We start from the raw sequence: 19369 nt of genomic DNA, 5'->3' as shown, positions 1-19369 counted from the left end.
TCCCATTTAGTTCTGTAGGCTAATGCCATGAAACTGCAGAGCTGCTGTATGGAATAGATTGATGCATGGTTTTAAAGCAAGCAGCTTGTTATGTGGGTTGCCCAGTTGCTTTCCTTCTGAACATGCTCTTTTATGAAAGTGTACCTTAAAGCCTGGCTGTAGTAAATATACTATAAAATATATTTAACGTTATAAATTAAGAATATTGGGTAGATTATTGTGCCTAAATTAGTACAAAAGAGCATTTTAAGGCAAATGTGAATAATGTTTGACACTGTGTTGAGAGTGAACTTTAATAAGGAAGCTTGATCAGTTTTGTGTGGAATATGCAATTTAGGTGTGATTTGATTTCTTTCTCTTTCAGTAAAAGTATTTCAGTACAGCTTGTACCTATGAAGCCGTAAATACTTAAGTGTGTCATTGCATTTTAAATAAACCCCAACTGATATTTAGTTTAAGGCACAGTAAGATTTTGCAAGAAAATATTGTTGGGTTTTTTCTACAAATCTCATAAAGCTGTTAACAATGTAGAGAAAAATGTGCTGTCTTTAGCTCTGCTAAGTAATTCTCAGGACTTATAAAACTCAATTCCTGTTATTAAGAGCATAGCTATGAAACAGGTTATGATTACGTCAAACTGATGGAACAAATAATTTTTGAAGCAACATTTACCAGCTGGTACAGTTTTTAAAAACACTTTAAAAATGAATTGTTCTTTATCAAAATGCAATTTTCATTTTCTTGTGATAACATGTAACTCTAGTCTCACATAAGCGTTTTAAAAATGGGCTAACTTTATTCTAGAATGTTAGGATATTCTTAATTGCTTACATCTATCACTATCTTTACTTGGCCATGTGATTAATTGAAAAATATTTTGATATATAAAATTCAAAGCCCTGGAAATCTATTAATTCAGATAGTTCCTGAAAAAAAATATTGTTTTGATCAACTTAAAAGCCTCTTGAACTACATTCAACTTTTGGCTGATCACACTTATGTTTTACAATTATCACAGACTGGAAACTCATGTGATCATGAATATTTTGCATTTTATGTGTCATTGTCATGATTTTTATGATTGTCATTGAAAGCTAGGAATGTTCATTTGTTGCTTGCACAAGGGGATACTATGCTTGGAGTAAAAAAACAAGACTTGTATGTACTGCTGTGTTCCAACTAAGGTGAAGTTTTAGTTGAAGTTGTGTTTTTTTTCTTTGAGTTCTATTACTCTTTTGAATTCTGTATGAACTATTTGTGGAGATATGCCTTCAATGTGTTCTTTTAAATCTGTGCATTTGGAAAATGATGTTGGCCTGCAGAATACAGTTACGCTATTTAAGGTTGCATGGAAAGCATTTTGCTCAAACCCCTTGTGTAGGATAATTCTATTGAAATGACTGAAAGTCACACCAGAGAAGGCAAACAAGGCCGAAGGAATTGCAGACACCTTTGAAAATATTGCTGAACATTTCCATTGGTTCATAATTGCCCAGGAACTAATTACTTACGGTTCCCCGCACTTGCAGCAGATTAAAAGTATTGCATTTGTAGTTTGCGGCAACATCTTTTCAGATATATCTGCCTTCCTGGGTTTACACTTGCTTTAGTTTCTAAACCAAATAATATTTTTTTGAATATAATTTTGATCTGATGCAATACATTCAGGTCTGCAGACTTCAGTGCTCAATTTGAAACCTGTTAAATTGAAGTTTATTGGTAATTCTTGTCCTGAGGTTATTTACTTCTACTCGAGATGTAAAATTTGGTTGTTACTGTGTAAGGTCTCTAAACAATAGTTTATATTCTGTTTTAAGCATTTTAATAAGATTGAAAAAAATTGTGAAACCACACAATAATCTCCATGTGCAATTACTTTAGAAGGTTTCTGAAAGCTTTTGTGGGACTAGACTTTTTATATTGCGTAGCTGAAAGAATGACGGAGAGAGTATCATGTTATTAACTGTAAGTTCTTAATAAACAAACTTTCCAGCTGAAATTAAAGTGGCGACAAAATTCAAAAGCACCTCCAGTAGCTCGTATATTGGCATCTAAATAGTACTAGTAAGCGTAGTAGACCAACACAACAGTTGTCTTTCAAACCTTATGATAGTTTTGTGACAGTTGTTCAAATATTAAAACAGACCACAAAACCGCCAATGTGCAGTGAATTGAACAAATTGCTTTATCAGCAAAAGTTAATGAAAATGTGCAGGTAATTCAGTTATCACACAACATGCCATCTATATTTTATTCTTAATTACAGAGGTGATGTTTTAACTAAAAACATCATTGCTAAAGTATTTGTTTCTTTTAAGATGTTCTGTATATGTTTTATGTACGCTCTTGTATTTACCCAGTTTCTATTTAACACGCTTCAATGCTTTTGCAATTCCTCACATATATTTACAAATATAGTTAGAGAAGATAACGAAGTAATAAATGCATGAATCCCTGCACTTATGAGGCGTTAAATGACCCCTACACTCATTTCAAATAGACCCCAACACTGCCGGGTTGAACTATTTATTGGAAAGAGGGCTGAATTATTGGGGATTTCCTATGTTTAGTATTGTGATTTCATTCTGTTCTTTTTAATTAGAAGATAGCTTCACCAAAATAGTCAGCATGTTTAACATACAATGAAGCGAAAGAAACTGTACAATGTTGCAGCTTCATTTCTAGAAAATGTGGCGTCACAATCAGGTTTATTTGTTAGGTCAAAATTGATCTTTGTATTGGGAGGATCTTTAGCTACTAATGCTAAAAGCATCTGTATATGTGAGACATTTTGTGTAGTGTAGACAGCGTTGCTAATTTTGATATGATTAACTTGGGATCAGCAACATGTCTACACAGCACCTTTAAGGTAATAAATTGTCCCAGGGCACTTCAGAACAGTGTTACAAGACAACGTATGACACTGAACCACATAAGGAGATTTTGGGTTAGATGGTCAAAGAGGTAGGCTTTAAGGAGTGTTATAAAGGAGGAAAGCGAGTTACAAAGGTAGAGAAATATATGTATGGAATTCAAGAACTCGGAACCTAGACAACTCAAGGCACGGCCAGCAGTGCCAGAGGAAGTATAATTGAGAATGCACAAGAGGCCAGAATTAGAGAAGTGCAGATACCTCGGAGGGTTGTAGGGTTTGGGGGAGATTGCAGATATGGGAAGGGATAAGGCTTTGGAGGAATTTGAAAACAAGGATGTGACCGAGTGTCATTGTAAGTCAGCAAGGAGCAGGGGTGATAGGGGAACAGGACTTGCTGTGAGCTGAGGCAAACCAGCAGAGTTTTGAATGATAGACATAGGAACAAAGAATAACTGGTACTATTTCCTTTTGTGACTTAAATATTTTCTCTTTCATGCATTCAATTATAGTAAGCGTTAAGCTTGTGAATATTTCTATTACATTGGCTGAAGTGTAATTTCAACTCGTACTCCATGAACTCATACTGAAACAAAACCTGTGTTATAGTAATAAAGATACTCCACTCTTCATAGTAGGTTTATTCACACCTAATATGAATGCTATAGAATAAAATTAAACATTAAAAAATCCAAATGAGAAGTGCTTTAGGAAAGGACTGTGGAGAAATGCCTGTATTTTCTTTTATGCTATGTCTCTTTAAACCCGGCTGGGGAGTATTCTGAAAGAGGATAAATTGGTTTCCTGATTATGACATGATTTGGTTCCAAAGAATGCTCATGTGACCTGATTTGCTATGGAGAGGTACTAATAAGAAGGAAAGGATGGATAAAAAGCTAATTGCAGTGGCGTCAAACAGTGTTATTCGTTTTGGCAATTTGGAGCACTGAGAATTTGTGTAAAAAGGAAACCGGCAACCATTCTCTGTGAATGGAAATCCATCTATTTGACAGCCTTCAAACAAATCCTGGTGTTGAGGCAGGTCTCTGAGAATAGATGAATTATAGAAAACCTAGAAAATAGGAGCAGAAATCAGTCATTCAGCCCTTTGATGCCTGCTCCACCATTCAATATGATCATGGCTGATCCTCTATCTCAATGCCCAAAGACTGTGTTATTATTGATGTGGAGATGCCGGCGTTGGACTGGGGTGAGCACAGTAAGAAGTCTTACAACACCAGGTTAAAGTCCAACAGGTTTGTTTTGAATCACTAGCTTTCCGAGCGTATTCACCTGAGGAAGGAGCTGCGCTCCAAAAGCTAGTGATTCAAAACAAACCTGTTGGACTTTAACCTGGTGTTGTAAGACTTCTAACTGTGTTAATATTGTTTATTAAACAGGTAGAAGGAGCAGAGGACTGAAGAAAGGAAGGATTGGACAAGACCTATTGCCGCTGTTTGAGTGTTGCTACAGCCCCAAAAAAAAATTTAAAGGGATGGAGAAGGGAGTCTCAGGAGATTCAGTGCCATCAGCAACATCATGGCCCAATAGAGAGAGGATTTGTAGACATAGACCTTGTCTGTCTTAACCGTCTCCGGGGTTGTCGAATGGGACCCAACTGCCAGCAAATCCAAATCAATGGCCGAAACTAATGAGTGGGAAGTGAAAGATTCGAAAAGCTGAGGCTGAGTTGGAAAAGCTTTGAGAATGCATACTATTAAGGGGCAGCATGGTAGCATAGTGGTGAGCACAATTGTTTCACAGCTCCAGGGTCTCGGGTCCCAGGTTCAATTCTCGGCTGGGTCACTGTCTGTGCGGAGTCTGCATGTCCTCCCCGTGTTTGTGTGGGTTTCCACTGTTCAGTTTCTGGTCAACAGTAATCACCCAGGATGTTCTAGTGGGCGAATTCCGTGATGGTGATGGTAATGCTATTGAATCTCAAGAGGGATGGTTGGATTCTCTCCTGCTGGAGAATGTCATTTCCTGGCACATGCATGACTTAAATGTTATATAGGAACATACAAATCAGGATCAGAAGTAGGCCTTCAGCTCCCAAGGCTTCCCCACCATTCCATTCGATCAAGTCAGATCTGTTTTAAAATTTAAAGCCATTGGATGGGATTTGACCACTGCATTGCGCCCATCGTGGATCTGGGTGTGTCGGTTAAATACTGGAAAAGGCCAAAATCAAAATCCATGGCCGGCGCAAATAAGTTTGCCATCTAACCGTCACGGCCCAATAGCGAGTACCAGATCTCGCCCAAATATGCCGAGCAAATCATTAACACCCATTTGCATTAATTTCTATCCCATTGGTAAGATTGAATGTAACAGCCTCACGGGAATTAACTGGCTCCCCAGCGAGAAATCACGTGGCTGTTGTTTAGTAATCCTTTTTACAAACGTGAAGCTGGCGTAATGGCTGCTGAGGGTAAGTGAAGAGATGAGTCGCCATTTCCATTTACGGGTACGCAGCTCAATGTACTGCAGCTCAAGGGCTGGGGGGTGGGCGCATCCCTCAGGGTGGTGTGGATTGGTCGGGGGAGGGGGGTGCTGAAGTGATACAGGTCAGGGATGTTAAGTAATGGGTTAAGACACATTCCAATTAGTTGGCTCATTTTTGTGAAGTATCCAATAATTGATACTGATATGTAAAGGGGCTTCAGATGGTCGTTGTGTCAGGTGATGTGATGTTAGAGTTTTGTGCAGAGTCTGTTGAAGTAAATCATAGGTGTTTGTGGAAAAGGAGCACAACTTTTGATTCTTTATACAACAGAAGCTAAACGTCTAACAAATGGTAGCAGAGGATCGTTGCTGTGCAAATGTGAAGGGTTAAAATATACAACTTTTCCAGACCAAACCAAGGAGTGAGTGTGAAGAAAAAAAACCCTAAGATATATGACTGAACCTAGGATAAAGATGGCTGGATATGACCCCCCCCCCCCCCCCCCCCCCCCAACCTTATTTTCTGAAAGGGAATCATATGCCAATGGAGAAGTGCAGTAGTTATGTGGACTAAGGTAACTGCCTTGGGAAAGAGAAAACAAGGTATGGCATTGGCTCTTTCTCTACCTGATGACAGAGCAAAGTGTTTTCTTTTTTTATATATATAAATTTAGATTACCCAATTACTTTTTCCAATTAAGGGGCAATTTAGCGTGGCCAATCCACCTACTCTGCACATTTTTGGGTTGGGGGGCGGGCGAAACCCACTCAGACACAGGGAGAATGTGCAAACTCCACACAGACAGTGACCCAGAGCCGGGATCAAACCTGGGACCTCAGCGCCGTGAGGTAGCTGTGCTAACCACTAGGCCACCGTGCTGCCCTAGCAAAGTGTTTTCTGAGCTGGAATTGGAAGAGTTAAACTCAGAAGAAGGTCTGCAGACTCTATTATGTTATATAAAAAGGATGATTTGTTAAGTGTGTATGAAGCATGGTCGGATTTTGATAGGTTCCGGAAAATAGAGGATTTCTCCATTAAAGACTATATAATGGAATTTGGCTGAATATGTAAAAGGCTGCAGAAACACAACCTGGAATTTCCACAGTCTGTGTTGGCCGTTAAATTACTTGACTGTGCTAGAGTGAGCAACATGGATAAGCTCCTGGTTTTGACAGGAGTTCAGTTTGCGGATAAGGATACCTTATTCGATCAGATGACAGAAGCTTTAAAACATTTTGTGGGGAAACATTTGATTCCAATGGCTCTGATGACCCAAATAGGTCAGCTTGCAATGAAGCAGAATATGGAAGATACACTACTAACAGGATGGCGAAATTGTATTGCTACGAACAGGTTCCAAGACTATAGAAGGAGATCGGGACCCGGAAATTATGAAGGCAGAAACCCAGTTAGAGCCTCCAATAGGAAGATGAACCCCAGAAATGCCCGGGGTATGATAAATCGATGTTTTTGATGTGACTCTCAAGACCATTATGCTTTCAACTGCCCAACACGTTACAATAGAATGTTTGAAGCGACACATGACACGGAAGAGTCAGAAGAGGAAAAAGATAGTGACCAGAAAGAAGGCATTGTCCTATTAACAAGCAGTTTTACGCTGGTAATGAGGGTGTTGGTTGCAGAATCCTTCAATTGTGCTGTATTGGACAGTGGCTGAAAATCTACTGACTGGTTAAAATGTTACCTGGACTCCTTGAATGCTGAAAATCGTAACAAGGTTAAGGAATTTGAAAGTTCCACAAGTTTCAGGTTTGGGGATGATAATACTCTGAAGTCGCTGAAAAGAGTGGTGATCCCTTGCAATATTGCCGGAGTGAATCATTTATTTTGCACGGATGTGTATCAAGTGAGATACCTTTGCTTCTGAGCAGAGCGTTGATAAAGAAAGCACACATGAAACTGGATATGGAACAGGATTTGGAAAGATGGTGGACTTACAATTTACACAGTCGGAAAACTATTGTATTCCATTACTGACAAATAATATTTCAAGTTCAGTTGTTAAAGATGTGTGAATGGCAGTTGAAAATGGGACTTTAGCTGATAAAAAGCTTGTTGTTTTAAAACTGCATAGGCAATTTGCGCATCCATCTCCTCGGAGGCTGAAAAATGTATTAAAAGATGCAGGGGGAAGGAATGAAGACTATACTAAGCCAATAGAACAGGTTAGTGATCACTGTGAAGTTTGTAGGAAGTACAGAAGGACATCAGCACAACCGATAGTAACCCTACCTTTGGCGAGGGATTTTAACAACATTGTGGCCATGGACTTTAAGATCTGGGATAAAGCCAATAATATATTTATTTTGCATTTTGTAGATTTAGCAAGCAGATTTAGTCAATTAATGATTGTACGAAGTGAAGAAAAGAGAGTAATTCCGGATCAAATCGTGGAAAATGGATAAGGACAGGAATGGGCCCACCGGCAAAATTCCTTACAGACCATGGGGGAGAATTTGCTATTGATGAGTTTAGGGATATGTGTGAAAACATGAATATCACAGTTCTGAATACGGCTGCAGAAAGCCCATTTAGTAATGGTGTGTGTGAAAGAAACCATGTGATAATAGATGACATGCTCCGGAAAATTTTGGCAGATAGACCAAACTGCAAGCTAAATTCAGCTTTAGCATGGGCGGTACACAAGTAGAATCCATTGCCGATGGTTGGGGGCTATAGTTCCTTTCAATTAGTGTTTGGTAAAAATCCTAAAATTCCGTCCATTTTGGATAACCAGCCTCCAGCTTGGGAAGGGACTACAATTAGCTCTGCCTTTGCTGAGCATTTAAATGCATTACATAGCAGTAGAAAAGCTTTTTTGGAAGCAAAAGTCTCTGAAAGAATTCGCAGAGCTTTGAGGCATAATGTACGGCCGTCAAATACCGTTTTTCAGCAAGGAAACATAGCATACTATAAGAGAGACAATTTTAATGAATGGAAAGGCCCAGAGAAGATCATAGGCATAGATGGAAAAACAATTATTTTGCAACATGGCAATCAAACTGTTAGAGTACATTCATCAAGGATAAAGGGTACAGATTACACATTTTCAAATTTAGACAGAGCAGACAGACATGGCGACGAACCAGGGTCATCTGGTACGTACGTGTTACAGAACTATGAGGACCAATTAACTGATATAGGCAGGGTTTCTGTAGAGGAACACAACACTTCTGATGATTTAGAACAAGCCATTTTTCCAAAAGGACAACTGCCAAAAGTTGGTACAAAAGTGTCAACTTGCCTGAAGGGTCTAGTCAATGGCAGGATGCAACTGTTATTAGTAGAGCAGGGAAGGCCACTGGAAAGTGTAAACATTGGTTGAATGTATAGCATTCAAGGGAGGGAGTCAAGACAATGGATTGGGGAAACGAAGTTCAAAAATGGAGGGCACAGAAACGCAGTGCCAGTTCAGATAGTACATTGGATAGTGAACAGGTCCGCAGGAAAAGGTCGAGAACTATTGAAAGGACATCCCACAACAGAAGGGAAAGATCAAGCAGTAGCAGTACAGAATAAGATACTGAGAGGGGAAGTAGTTTATCAAGGTCTCGAAACATGAGTAAGACTACAAATACTAATAGGAATAAATGCCCACATGCACGTGAGATTTTGGTGGCTTCCAATAAGTTAGATGAAAAATTTATAAAAGATGCCAAACAACAAGAACTGCACAGTTGGAGTGAATTTGGAGTATACACGGAAGTACTGGATAGGAGACAAAGAGCTCCATCCCACAGATGGATTTGCATGGAAAAGGTTCTTCTGGATGAAACTTGTAAGGCAAAGGCCAGGTTTGTGGCGAGGGGATTTGAAGAAAACTTAGAAGATAAGGAAAGTGGAGCTGAGTCCAAAAAAGATCAGCCATGATCTCATTGAATGGTGGAGCAGGCTCGAGGGGCCAGATGGCCTACTCCTGCTCTTAGTTCTTATGTTCTTATGATTTAAGGGTAGATTCACCTACATTAAAGATCTTCTTGGCTCTATTAGCCACAAAGGCATGGGAATGCAAATCTATAGATATAAAAGCTGCCTTCTTGCAGGGGCATCAGCTCCAGAGAGACATTTTTCTCCGTCCTCCTAAAGAGGCAGCTAACACAGAAGGGGCACTCTGGAAGTTGAACAGATGTGTATATGGATTAAATGATGCGTCTAGAGTCTGGTAATTTTTCGGTAAGGTCAGTTTTGTTAAAGTTAGGCTGTTGCCAGTTGAAAGCAGATCTGGCAATGTTTTATAAAGGATATAGGATCTGTCGATGATTTTTTGTGAGGTGGGACTAGTGATTTCAAAGCTATTGTAATCTCTGGTTTGAGGAAATAATTCAGGGTTGGAAGTCAGGCTTCCGGTGCATTTAAATATATTGGACTGGAAATTGGACAGACTAAGTTCGGGGCAACTTTATGTCAGCAATCTTATTTGGAAAGTATCAGCCCAGTAACAATTAGCCGTGACCGGGTTTCACAAAAAGATGCAATGGTTTCAAAGATGGAAAAAGAGCAACTGCGAAGTTTAATTGGGCAACTGAATTGGTTATGTCGAGAGACTAGACTGGACGTGAGTTTTGAACAAAGAACAAAGAAAATTGCAGCACAGGAACAGGCCCTTCGGCCCTCCCAGCCTGCGCCGATCCAGATTCTTTATCTAAACCTGTTGCCTATTTTCCAAGGTCTACTTCTCTCTGTTCCCCACCCGTTCATATATCTGTCCAGATGCATCTTAAATGATGCTGTCGTGCCCACCTCCACCACCTCCGCTGGCAAAGCATTCCAGGCACCCACCACCCTCTGCGTAAAAACTTTCCACGCACATCTCCATTAAACTTTTCCCCTCCCACCTTGAAATCGTAACCCCTTGTAATTGACACCCCCACTCTTGGAAAAAGCTTGTTGCTATCCACCCTGTCCATACCTCTCATAATTTTGTAGACCTCAAACGTCTAAGGAATTTTCACAAAAACGAGCATGTAGAGGCTGAATGTTGCCAGTGGAAAAGCAAATTAGTAACAGTGGTACAGCTGCACACTGTCCCTTCAGAGATTACTGTCCTCGTGGGTAAAGCTGAAGACAGGCCGATAGGTTTCCCTGTGTTCATTGATAATAATAACGCCCATCATTGAAGAAAGGCAGGGAAAACTGATTTGTTTTTTGGCATGCCTTCACACATACATACACACATATACACCCATGAGGAATAATGGAGTAAAGACTCTCAAGCTGAATATCAGCCCGTTGAATCATGTTATGAACACCCCTTCTGTGGCCAACAAATCCGTGTGTTGGACTTGAAACCAGAGCTTCTGGTCCAGGGGTAGTGGTACTACCACTCTGTCATAAGACTTCCGAGGGAAGTTGCTAAATTCAGAGAGTAAGAAGTATTTCACTAAGCCTTTAAGGGATAACAGCATGACATTACCAGAAGGAAAGTGTGTCATGTGATCCAGTCTTAGTTACACTTTTGCTTTTGAGCAGAGCACACGTATCTCACTCTGCTGCTGATGTCTTCAAGCTTTCTATCTATGTATAAATGTTTCTTTGTGCCTAGCTTAAATAAATGAACCCACAACATGTTTTCACAATCCCTCATGAGTGATTGGTGTTACAACAATGGGTGAATTTTTCCGCATGACGCCGCTGCAAACGCGAACTGCAGTCGGCAGAGAATGGGCTTCTGGCCAAAATTGAGGACCACGTCAGATGCTGATTTAAGCGCCATGCTCCGGACCCTCGCTGGGGTGATAAGAAGGTTTGCATCCCAGGGTGATCCCTCAGGATCAGAGTGGCTTGGCTCAGACTGCCATCACTGCAGTCTGTCTTTTAAATGCATCCCTTTGGTGCTACTTACAGTTCCTGGCTGCTCACACTACCTAGTGCTGCATGTGTCCTTTAAATGCTCAGAAAGCCTTTGGACATCTGGGAGCCCACACAGGCCACCCCTCTGGACACCTTTATATCCCAGCTGTCTCATCAAGGGCCAAGCTCAATCAGAAGCCCACCGGGCATCTGCACTCCTCAGAAGTGCTGCCCCATTGCAAAGGAAACAGTTGATCAGCAGAGCTCACCCCAACCATGAACACCTGCACAATAGCCTTTGGAACCTTCCTCTGCCCCTCTCATGGCAGAGCATTCAGTGACCCCTCCATATCATTAGCTATCACCTCCCGGTGAGACTGGCAGCGCTGACTACTTCTGCCACCACTGCCCAGGCAGTGTTCAGGAGGGCAGGCCTGAGTCTGCGGCTTACCCCGGGGAAGAGGGTGTCCCTCTGCTCCTCACTGGCATGGAGCTGTGGGTCCAGAGCTCTGGACAGGTCTTCTCTGAGTCATCTTGGTGGCTGCAATGAGTGTGTGGTATGTGGAGCATTTAGAAACAGCTCCAGCTGCCAGGTTCTTTGGCGCTAACTCCGGCCCCCGCAGTTAGAACACTCGCTGGGCCGGGATTTGCTTGGAATTTGCACCATCAGAGTGCTGACCCATTAGCATGTCCTGAATTCTAATACAAACTACATGAAATTCAGTCTTGGTGTCAAAAATTAGCCTCCCAAATGGAGAATTTTGCCCAATATGACAAGAAGCAAAGTGACAACGAATGTCTGAAGTTCCAGTTCATAACGGGAGTGCTCAAAAGCAAGGAAGATTTCCAGTGATCAGCTATTTTGTACTTATTTTGTTTGTCAACGGTATCTTTCTCCCCCCCCCATACTTAGTTCTCATCCAGAAGACAGAGCCCAACATGGTTCAAAACTGGCCCCTGAATGACCAGCCTTCCTTGAGCCATTTCCAGAAGCCAAGTGCTCGATCAGCCAATAATCATGATTTCAATAATTGACTTGTTTGCATTATGGATACCTTCCAGTCAAATCTGCAATATATTTTTGTTTAGCAGCTCAAACCAAAAGCAGTCCTCAGGAGCCCTCAGATCATTATCACTATGGAGGTAGTGGTGGGCAAACTAATGGGGCTAAATGTAGACAGATCTCCTGGCCCTGATGGAATTCATCCCAGGGTGCTAAAAGAGGTGGCAGGGGAAATAACAAATGCGCTTGTGATAATTTACCAAAATTCGCTGGTCTCTGGGGCGGTCCCGGCACATTGGAAAACAGCATATGAGATGCCACTGTTTAAAAAAGGAGGTAGACAAAAGGCAAGTAACTATAGGCCAGTTAGTTTAACTTCTGTAATGGTGAAAATGCTTGGATCTATCATTAAGGAAGAAATAATGAGACATCTAGATTGAAATTGTCCCATTGTGCAGGCGCAGCATGGGTTCATGAAAGGCAGGTTATGTTTGACTAATTTAGGTGAATTCTTTGAGGACATTACAAGCGCAATGGACAACGGGGAACCGGTGGATGTGGTGTATCTGACATTCCAGAATGCATTCGACAAAGTGCTGCACAAAAGGCTGCTGCTTAAGATAAGGGTGCATGGCGTCATGGGTAATGTATTAACATGGATAGAGGATTGGTTAACTGAAAGAAAGCAAAGAGTGGGGATAAATGGGTGTTTTCCTGGTTGCTGATCAGTGGCTGGTGGTGTACCTCAGGGATCAGTGTTGGGTCCGTAATTGTTTACAATTTACATAGATGATCTGGAGTTGGGGACCAAATGTAATTTGCCAAAGTTCGCAGATGACACTAAAATGAGTGGTAGAATAAAGTGTGCAGAGGGCACTGAAATTCTGCAGAGGGATATAATAAGTGAGTGGACAAGGGTCTGGCAGATGGAGTTCGGTGTTGATAAATGTGAGGTCATCCATTTTGGCAGGAATAACAGCAAAATGGACTATTATTTAATTGTTAAAAAATTGCAGCATGCTGCTGTGCAGAGAGAGCTGGGTGTCCTTGTGCATGAATCGCAAAAAGTTGGTCCCAGGTTTGATCCCAGCTCTGGGTCATTGTCCGTGTGAAGTTTGCACATTCCCCCCGTGCTTGGGTAGGTTTCGTCCCCACAAACTAAAGATGTGTAGGGTTAGTTTAATTGGCCACGCTAAATTGTCCCTTAATTGGAAAAAATAAATTGGGTACTCGAAATTATATAAAAAAGAGAAAAAGAAGACAATGGAATGTTGTCCTTTGTTGCTAGAGGGTTGGAGTTTAAAAGCAGGGAGGCTATGTGGCAGCTGTATTGGGTGATGATGAGGCTACACCTGGAGAACTGTGCACAGTTTTGATCCTTGAGAAAGGATGTACTGGCAATGGAGAGTGTGTGGAGGAGATTCACTCGGTTGATTCCGGAGTTGAGAGGATTAGCTTATGAGGAGAGACTAAGTAGACTGGACTATACTCATTAGAATTTAGAAGAATGAGGGTGGATCCTATAGAAACATAAAATTATGAAGGGAATAGATAGGATAGAAGGGAGGTTGTTTCCACGGCGGCTGAAACTAGAAGAGGAAGCAGATTTAGGACTGAGTTGAGAAGGAACTTCTTCACCCAAAAGGTCATGAATCTGATGAATTCCATGCCCAGTGAAGCAGTTGAGGCTACCTCGTTAAATATTTTTAAGGCAAAGGTAGATAGATTTTTGAACAGTAAAGGAATAAAAGGTTATTGTGAACGGGTGTGTAAGTGGAGCTGAGTACACAAAAAGATCAGCCATGATCTTATTGAATAGCGGAGCAAGCTCAAGGTGCTAGATGGACTTCTCCTGCTCCTAGTTCTTATGTTTTATGTAATTCCAACAGCAAGACATCTTCAGCACTCAGGTAAAATTTGGGATATATATTTTGTATATTTAAAAAAAAAAATAATTAAATTATTTTTATTATTCTGATTATATGTTGATTCAAATCATTTAACAATATATCTCAAAAAAACAACTTTTTGCGACTCATGCACTAGCACACTCTGCTCCCTCTGCACAGCAGCATGTTTTAATATTTTATCATTTAAATAATAATCCCTTTTGCTTGATAATTTCACATTTCTCAAATTGTATTCCATCCGCCAGACCCTAGCCCATTCACTTAAACTATCCAAATCCCTCTGCACACTTCCAGTATCCTCTGAACTTTTTGCTTTACCACTCATCTTAGTGTCCTCTGCAAACTTGGACACATTGCACTTGGTCCCCAACTCCAAATCATCCATGTAAATTGTGAACAATTGTGGGCCCAACACTGATCCCTGAGGGACACCACTAGCTACTGATTGCCAACCAGAGAAACACTCATTAATCCCCACTCTTTGCTTTCTATTAATTAACCAATCCTCTATCTATGCCACTACTTTACCCTTAACGCCATGCATCTTTATCTTGTGCAGTAACCTTTTGTGTGGCACCTTGTCAAAAGCTTTCTGGAAATCCAGATTATATCACATCCATTGGCTCCCCGTTGTCTACCGCACTGATAATGTCCTCAAACAATTCCTCTGAAAATGTCTATGTTTATATATTTACATCGTGCACCGATCGTATGTTCTATGTTTTCATGTATGGAGCGGTGTGCATGGACAATACGCAGAACAATACTTTCAGTGTACTTCAGTACACATGACAATAAATCTAAATCTAAATCCAGTCATGCCCCTTCACGTTTGAGTGATTTTGAACTGCTGAGCTAGAAATTGACAGCACTTAACTCTATTTGATCTGAGAGAATTAATCATAGAATTTACAGTGCAGAAGGAGAACATTCGACCCATCGAGTCTGCACCGGCTCTTTGAAAGAGCACCCTACCCAAGCCCACAGCTCCACCCTATCCCGAAGCCCAGTAACCCCACCCAACACTAAGGGCAATTTAGCATGGCCAATCCACCTAACCTGCACATCTTTGGACTGTGGGAGGAAACCGGTGCACCCAGAGGAAACCCACGCAGACACGGGGAGAACGTGCAGACTCCGCACAGACAGTGACCCAAGCTGGAAATCGAACCTGGGACCCTGGAGCTGTGAAGCAATTGTGCTAATCCTATGCTACCGTACTTGTTAAAAAAAGAAGTGGCAATCTGTGCATACGCATCTCTTACAATGTGCTTCAAACTTACTGCATCAATATGACATTTTCATTCCTTCATAAGCCATCGCTATCCCTTGTGCCTACTAAGCAATGTGTGGTACTCACAAACTAATTTCAATTGGGGTCAGCAACATTTCAACAAGCTGGGACTGTACTTCTGCACTTTGCGGCCTGGATCTCAACCCAAATGCCCTTGAGTTAAAAGATTGGTTTTCTAATTCCTATTCCAGTTTACATCAAAAGTTAAAACATGTAATTTGTATTATAGTCGATGAACAATAATCTTTAACTGACCTTTTGACCAACAGTTGGTGCGCAAATTAAGTATGTGCTATTTTTAATTTGTTTACTGTAAACACATTGAGCTACGGTAGACTTTGCCGGCAGGACTATGGTTATTCAGTGAGGGGGGAGGGGGGGATCATGAACTGGGTAATTATGTTTAAGTTTATTAAAACCCATTAAAATGAAGTTCTCTCTTTGTGGGCATGATCCTCATGACATCACCGGCAACGGATGGGGAAAATCGGGAAATGCAATCTCTCCGGAGATAATCATGTTTCCTGATTCTCTCCCAATTTTCCACCCGAATCATCGTTGTCTCTGACAGCGAATATGGGCTGAAAGGTGCACCCCTCCCCCATGGCTGTTCTGATGTTGCTTTAATTCCATTTTCCTTTCGACCCCTTATAACATTTGATTCCCTTGTTAATCAAATAGCTATCTAACTGAGTCTTAAAAATATTCCACCGCTCTGCCTCCACTGTCTTCTGGGGAAGAGAATTCAAATACTAATGACCCTTTGAGAGAAATATATTCTCCTCAGGGCGACACGTGGCCCAGTGGCTAGCACTGCTGCTTCACGGCGCGGAGGCCCTAGGTTCGAATCTCGGCCCTGGGTCACTGTCTGTGTGGAGTTTGCACATTCTCCCCTTGTCTGCGTGGGTTTCACCCCCACAACCCAAAGATGTGCAGGGTAGGTGGATTGGCCTTGCTAAATTGCCCTTTAATTGGAAAAGAAAAATAATTGGGTACTCTAAATTCATTTTTAAAATAAATATATACTCCTCATCTCCATCATAGTTGAGAAAACTCTTTCATTTTAAAATGTGTCCCCTAGTTCTGGTCTCTCCCATAAGGGTAAAATCCTCTTGGCATCCACTCTGTCAAGTTCCCTCAGAGTTTTATATTTCAATAAGATTACCTCTCATTCTTCTAAACACCAATGGATACAGGCCCAGCCTGTCTAGCTTTCCTCCCAAGATAGCCCTTTCATCCCAGGAATCAGTTGAGTGAATCTTCTCTGAACTGCTTCTGGTGCAATTATATCCTTTCTTAAGCAAGGGGACCAAAACTGTACACAGTACTCCAGATGCAGCTTCACCAGCACCCTCTACAGCTGTAGCAAAAGTTCCCCACATTTATACGTGATTTCCCCTTGCAATAAGCACCAACATTCCGTAATCAGTAAGAGAATCGAGGTTTATGGGGAGTCAGCGGGCAAGTGGAGTTGAGGATGATCCTATCTGATCAGTCATGATCTTATTGAATGGTGAAGCAGACCCGATGGGCTGAATGGCCTACTGCTGCTTCATCTATTATGGGCTTATTTGCTGTGCCCACATACCAATATTTTGTGATTCATGTACCAGGATACCTGGATCTCTCTGTACAGCAGAGTTCTGCAATCTCTCTCCATTTAAATAATATACTGCTTTTCTACTTTTCCTCTGAAAGTGGACAAGTTCACATTTTCCCAAATTCTACTCCATCTTGCAAATTTTCACCCACTCATTTAACTCTCTTTATCCCTTTGCAGACTACTTCTGTTCTCTTCACAACCTACTCTTGCTCCTTGGGGTGAAGGAGATCAAAGGGTGTGGGGGGAAAGTCGCATTTGGCTATTGAGTTGGATGATCAGCCATGATCACAATGAATGTCAGAGCAGGCTCGAAGGGCCAAATGGCCCTCTCCAGCTCCTTTTTTCTATGTTTCCTATCTCACTTTGCGTCTTCAGAACATTTAGCAACCATACATTCCTCCCCCACACCCAGCCCATATTTTGTGTAATAACCTTTCCAGCACCTTATCAAATGTATTTTGGAAACATAAGTACACCATATATACAAATTCCCCTTTATCTATGTTTCTTGTTACTTCCTCAAAGAATTCTAATAAATTAGTCAAACACAATTTTCTTTTCACAAAAGCATATTGGCTCTGCCTGATTGCATTGCGATTTTCTCAGTGTCCTGCCATGAGCTCCTGAATACTAGAATTTTCCCAATCACAGATGTTAACCCACTGGCCTACAGTTTCCTGCTTTCTACCTCCTTCCCTTGATCATAGATCATAGAATTTACACGGCAGAAGGAGGCCATTCGGCCCATCAAGTCTGCACCGGCTCTTGTGAAGAGCACCCTATCCAAGTTCACACCTCCACCCTATCCCCATAACCCAGTAACCCCACCCAACGCTAAGGGCAATTTTGGATACTAAGGGCAATTTAGCATGGCCAAACCACCTAAACTGCACATCTTTGGACTGTGGGAGGAAACCAGAGCACCCGGAGGAAATGCACGCACACACAGGGAGAATGTGCAAACTCCGCACAGACAGTGACCAAGCCGGGAATTGAACCTGGGACCCTGGAGCTGTGAAGCAATTGTGCTAACCCTATGCTACCATGCTTCCCTTGATTAGAGGAGTTATATTTGTTATTTTCCGATTTGATTGCACCTTTCCCGAATCAAGGAAAATTTGCAAAATACAACTATTATTGCATCTCCTATCTCTGAAGCCACTTTTTTAAGATTCTAGGATACGGGCCAACAAATATTGGGGACTTGTCAGACTTTAGTTCTAATATTTTTTCAGTACCCTTTCCCTGCAGATTGTAATTGTTTTTAGTTCCTCCCTTTCACGTCTCGATTTACAACTATTTCCGGGATATTATTTATGTCTTCTACAGTGATGACAGTGCAAAATTTCCATTTTCTCATTTCCCATTCCCCACTCTCACTTTCTAGAGGACCAACGTTCCCTTTACTTGCTCTTTTCTTTTTAAATTCTTGTGGAAACTCCTTGGGTAGGATTCTCCATGCCGCGCGCTCCGCCACTGGCAGCGGGATTCTCCGTCCCGCAAGTTGGCCAATGGGGTTTCCCATTATGGGCAACCCCACACCGTTGGAAAATTCCCAGGTGTGGGTGCGCTGCCGGCAAAATGGAGAATCCCGCCAGCGGAGAATCCAGACTCTTGTCTTCCCTCTGTCACTGACCATTACAGCATATGCTTGGGCACGTGCAAAGATAAAAGCCACGAAAAAATATCCATTCCATATAAAATATATTGATCAAATATTAACATATTGCATGCAGAAGTCAACTAAACACTTTTGTGCATTTCCTCATTGTCAATCTGCTGTGTGCATTTCCTGTCTTGAGTGTGTCTACACATGCTAAACCAATGGCTGCAGCTTGGCTGCTGGAAGGCTTTCAAATCAGGGGACTGCAGTTGGCATGAGGAGACAACCATGAGCACCTCTGGGCTGAGAAGACTCGGCATTGGACTGCACCATCTCAGTCAGCGTGACAACAGCCTGGGCTGGCAGGTCAACAGTGATGGCATTGGCAGGACTGAGGTTGTATATGATCTTCCTTATCGAGGACACTTCTTGATCCATTGTGCCACTGCCACTTTCCCAGGATACCAATTTAGTAATCTTAGCAATCTGCTGGAGGACAAAATAATGAATTGTTGTGGGATCCTGTAAGTCCTTTTGCATGCTGTATTCATGACAGCAGCCCTAAAAGCTTGCATGGCAGAGGCTGGCCTTTTATAACTTCAGTTTGAGCTTCTACTACAACTCTCAGTCTTGTGGTGACTTCTGGTCGAGCTGCAGTGGAAGCTGAAACCTCGGTCATCAGATATTGCATTTATAGTTAGGTCCACTGAAAAAGTTGTCGACCATTTCCTTTCTGGAATGGATGGGCTGTGGGTTCTTCACAAGACTCCTTTTCAGGTTGGTGCCCAATTCCTCCACGTTGTAGTCCTTGACACTGACCGCAGACT

The 19369-nt window shown here is 41.7% G+C and overlaps 1 protein-coding gene across 10 annotated transcripts in view; it reads left to right on the top strand.

The window, feature by feature from the left end:
* Positions 1–19369, top strand: part of eya4 (EYA transcriptional coactivator and phosphatase 4) — a 623026-nt gene that overhangs the window by 256992 nt on the left and 346665 nt on the right. The gene's annotated exons all lie outside the window — the stretch shown is intronic.

This window comes from Scyliorhinus canicula, chromosome 6 (assembly GCF_902713615.1).
Source record: "Scyliorhinus canicula chromosome 6, sScyCan1.1, whole genome shotgun sequence".
Lineage (NCBI taxonomy): Eukaryota > Metazoa > Chordata > Chondrichthyes > Carcharhiniformes > Scyliorhinidae > Scyliorhinus > Scyliorhinus canicula.
Note: the sequence above shows the minus strand (reverse complement) of the source record. Positions and strands in the feature narration are given on the sequence as shown.